The sequence below is a fragment of the Coffea eugenioides genome, chromosome 2 (genome assembly GCF_003713205.1).
Source record: "Coffea eugenioides isolate CCC68of chromosome 2, Ceug_1.0, whole genome shotgun sequence".
Lineage (NCBI taxonomy): Eukaryota > Viridiplantae > Streptophyta > Magnoliopsida > Gentianales > Rubiaceae > Coffea > Coffea eugenioides.
The window spans coordinates 37,422,566-37,427,573 of record NC_040036.1 but is presented as its reverse complement, the minus strand read 5'-3'; the positions used below and the strand labels follow the sequence as shown (position 1 = coordinate 37,427,573).

The window sequence follows — 5,008 nt, the reverse complement described above, 5'->3', positions numbered from 1 at the left end:
TCAAGGAACTAGCTTCAAATCAACTATTACACAAGAGATGTGCGCAACTTTGGGCCAATCTTGACCTTTCTCCCATTCTAACCTTGGTTTCAGCAGTGGACACGCCCTGATTTCCAGATTGGAAAGAAAGGCAGGCAGTCCCTCTTCTGGTAGGGACTGAAGTCGAGTGCAGTTTCTGATATATAGCAGTTGAAGAGAGGTGAGATGTCGTAGACCAGAATAGTTTAGCATTTTCAGATTCTTATGGTCCATCAATAAGAGAGTTTTGAGATTAGAAGGCAACAGCCAGTCTTTCTCTGGAAATAGCTCTATTTCATCAGTACCACCGATGCTCAAATTTATGAGAGAAGGGAGTTTCTCCAAACCCCACTCTCGTCGGCAGCTCATGACCTTTTTGCAATTGGAGATGTCGAGGGATTGTAGGCTGGACGGCAAACCCCCTTTTGGGAAGCACTCAAGTTCCGGGCAACTGAACAAATTCAGATGTAGAAGAGATGGGAGGAGGGATTCCATCCGTTCCGGCAGTCCCTTGAGCTTCTCGCAAAACGAGAGACTAATTTCGGTGACGTTGGGGGCTGGCAATCCTCCCTCTGGAAAAGGCATTAAGGATTGCAGTGAAGTCAGACTGCTTTGATCCCCAATCCCGCATGGAGGAACTAAGAGCATCTCAATACTCTTGCAGTGGTTAATGGAAAGACGTTTCAGCATAGGAAATGAGCCAAGCAAGACGACTTTGAGAGATTGACAATGATGTAATGTCAAAAGCTCCAGGTTCCTACCCTGCCAGCTTTGACTCTTTAAGTCAAATTTGTCACATCTATAACATTCAAGCGATTTAAGTGAGGCAGGTAGGTAATTCACCGGAAAGGGTAAAAGAGACCCACAATCCTGTATTTCCAACTCCTCAAGACTGGTTAACTTGCAGAGTTCTGGGGACAACAATTTCAAATCCTTTAGATGTGAAATCTTCAATTCATGAAGGGATGACAGTTGAATGTCTCCTCTGAAGATATTAAATCGGCCATTCTGAATCACGAGTTTGTCACATCCAGATATCTCGAGTCTTCTCAGTGATGACAATTGTTTGGGAAACTCTCCGATTAGCTTGGGACAATCAATTATACACAGCTCTTCCAGGCTACAGAAAACGTCACATTGTGGTATGTGCCACTTCTCCCACTCTGGCATCTTCTCAATTCTCAACTTCTTGAGAGATGGGAACGGTCTAGTTGCACTGATATCTCCATAGAACTCTGCTGTCAAGGCTAATATGCAGCTCATTTGAACAATTTCAAGTGATTGCAAGGACTTTAGCTGCCCAAGTGCAGGCAAAAAAAAACAATATTCACAACCAGACAGGCTCAAGGATTCCAAATGGCTTAATGTAGGGCTGCCCAGCCAATTTGGAAATGTTGCCCCGCAATATCTTGTGATATTAAGACGCTTTATCCTTGAATCAGGTTGTAAATTATCAAGTACATCTTCTACGGCTTGTAAATAATTATCTTCATTCCACTTGAGAATTAACTCTTCAAGGTGTTTCTTGCCCTTTATGTTCGCCATAGATGCATCCCTACCACTAGAAACATTTTCCAGCCCAGAAATCAACAGCCTGCCACGAAGCATAGGAAGTTTGCCCAACTCCTCAATTGTCGAATCACTATCCTTGCCCACTATAAAAGTAGTCAGGACTTGAAGTTTTCTCAGTCTGCCCATTTGTGGTGCCATTTTCTTCAACTGAATTCCACTAATATCCAGGTAACACAAGTTAATTAACTTTGCAAGATTTGCTGGCAACTCTTTAAGTTTGTTGCAGTTTGACAACAATAGGGTTTGAAGATTATACAAGGTACATATCCAATCCTGTAGCTTTTCTATGTTTGTAGAAGAAAGATCCAGAAACCGAAGTTGTTTCAAACGAATATATGAGTCTGGTAACTTAACGATGTTATCATAATTGGGCAAGGATAGAACCCTCAAAGAAATGAACTCGGGCAAGGTATCCTCCAAGAATTTGTTGCTTAGTTTACAACTAATATCAGAAAATTGACCCCTTCTCAATGGTAAAAATGTTCTTAGATTCTTGGTATCCCTCAAGAGATAAAATTTATGAAATGTGTCATAGTAACTAGGATGGTATGAAAAGTTTCTTACTCTAGATATTGCAGCATCTTCCTCCTGATGATCTTCCAACCTAAGACAATATTTTCCGAAAACAAACCTAGCCAAATCATTGACAAGGTCATGCATGGTAAAAAGATTTTCAGTTGACTGCTGAAACAATAATCTCATTCTCAGATCATTAAAGCACTTCTCACCCTTGTTTTCAATTGTTTTATTTTCTTCAAAGTACTCTAAAAGATCATTAGCTTGCCATAGCTGAATTATTTCCTCTTTTCTAAACTGGTAATCTTTGTGGAACATAGCACAATAAGCAAAGCACCTTTTAAGACCGGAAGGAAGGTGAATGTAGCTTAATCTCAACGCTGGTATAGGTCCATTTTGATTATCAATTTGAGTCCACTCTTCACTTGTAGAAATCTCTTCCCACTCTTCACTGGTGGTTTTGGAACGCAAAATACCTGCAATTGTTTTTACAGCCAAAGGCAACCCTCCACACTTCTTCACAATTTTCTTTCCGATTTCTTCAAGTTCTGGATTGTGATTGTCATTTCTCATTTCAAATGCATGTGTTTGGAATAGAGACCAACAATCTTCAGTTCATATCAAATCCAAATGGTGAATTGATTCTTTTTTACCCATCGTCCTTGCAACACGGAGATCTTGTGTTGTAACAATGATCTTACTTCCTTGTAATCCACCTTTGAAAGGGGTCCTTAAATAATCCCAATCAGTGTAGCTACGATTCCAAACATCATCTAGAACAAGAAGAAGCTTTTTATCGGTTAGGCCATCTTGTAGCTTTCCTTGAAGGGAAAACAATTTCTCGCCGTCATGAAAAGAAATATTGAGTTCCCTTAGGAGTTCCTTTGTTATCCTAGTAGCATCATATTCTTCTGATACACAGACCCATGCCCTAGTGGGAAAACTCAGTTCCACCCTCAAATCTTTGTAAACCATTCGAGCTAAAGTGGTCTTACCAAGCCCACCCATTCCAACTATTGGAACTACAGTGATATTGTCTCTATTTGCATCCTCAGAAAGCAACATTTGAATTATCTTCTCTTTATCAGCATCTCTCCCAAAAATAGTAGTCTCATCAACCAAAGGTGTTTCGAATCGTTGCTGTGATTGTATTCTGGATTGAACAACTTGCAAACCCAAGGGGGTAATTTGTTGTATACATCCCTCCAGGCTCACCACTATCGTTTCAATCTCAGGCATAATCCTCTTAAGGAATCTATTACCTGAAGATGTACAAGGCAGAATCCTTTCAAGGCATAATCTGCTGGTTGAGCTTTGGTACTCGCTTTCTACCTTAATTCGCAGAGCTTCAGTGTTGATTTTGTCCAGTAGATCCTCTGCTTGATAAAATGTATCATGAAGCTCTTCAAGCCATTTCCTGACCGATTGGTTCCGTATTTCCTTGTTCTCTGCATCATCAAGCACCGCTCCAACAGTCAGTAAGCTCGTCTTGAGCTTCTTGAGGAGATCATCATCAGCCTTTCTATTACGAAACAAATTCAGGAATTCTGGTCTAGCCATCCTATCAAATAGCACTTGAAGGAAAGCGGAAAGGAGTGAGCCTCCCACTAAGGCAGCAGCCATATCTCCAGGCGGAGGTAAAAGTGAAAGAAACTTGCACAAGGGAACCAACGAGAGAAAGAAACCTGCAATCACTGAGAATAGTTAATTTTGTTTGAGAAAGCCAAGCTGAAATAGAGAACATGAATCAGTTCACTGGGTGTGGCTTTAGTTCTTGCTGTGCAGGATCCTTTTTTTTTAATTATAATGAATTAGTAAAAAAAGGAATTGGAAGCCATAGTTGTTTGCCAATTAATACATACACATAGGATAGAATTTCGAGCCTCTATTAAAATGAAAAATGAACTTTCAGGAAAGAAAAAATGGAGAACCCAACCAAAAATCAGGGAAGTTTTTTTCTTTCACATATTTCTTTGAACATTTTTATATTTTCATTATTGGTATAGATATTTTATGAATTCTAAATTCAGTATAAAACCTATTAAATGGACTAAAGACCTGCTTAGACGTTTAAAAATTGAGAATAGTCAGCACAAAACCTTTGAAACAATAGAAGACAGGAGAATTAGTGAAAAATATAAGAACTACACTGTTAATAGTAATTTTTCCCCTACTTTTCATCATTGTTATTGTTGTTATTTTAACTCTTTGCAATCATGTATAAATCCAATAACAAATACATTAAAATCATCATATCAACAGACAAAGAACAAGTTTCTGAAGTGAATCGAAATTCAGTTCATTTCAAGCGTCAAGAGTTTGAAAACCAATGTTCAAACCAGATACGGATTTGGGGTAAATCAATTGCAGATACGGATTTTAACTTTTTACCACTGACCATGCTAAAGATGATTAGAACTGTATTAGTAAAATAGTAGTTCTTGATATAATTGAGGTTTTCCTCTTGTAAAACTTGATCGATGATCGTAATAAAATTTCATCTTTGGCTAAAATTCATCAAAATTGCAAAATTTGATAATGAAAAACAAATTGAAGATGAGTGAAGCTTACCGTCGAATGATATCGGCCTTAGCAGTCAGTACTGGATGAAGCTTCCCTACCTCTCAACTTTGTGGTGATGAAGACTGATGCTGGGGAAGGTTTGGTGTAGAATATATGATCAAAATTCGTTATTGTTCCACAGAATACACAGAAGTTCTACCAACAAAGTACTATCAAGTTTCCTTCGATTGTTTAAGGAAAGCAAGTGAAGATCAGTCATGTTCATGGGGAAGCCTTTTTTTTTTCTTTTTTAAAAAAAAAAATATATTTTTTACACTCATGGTGTATAAATTAGAAAACATGAATTTATGTCACATATACAAGAATTATTATTTAAGTC

The 5,008-nt window shown here is 38.4% G+C and overlaps 1 pseudogene; it reads right to left on the bottom strand.

Moving 5' to 3' along the window:
- Nucleotides 1-3,729, bottom strand: LOC113759649 (annotated as a pseudogene).
- Between the last annotated feature and the right edge of the window lie 1,279 nt (nt 3,730-5,008).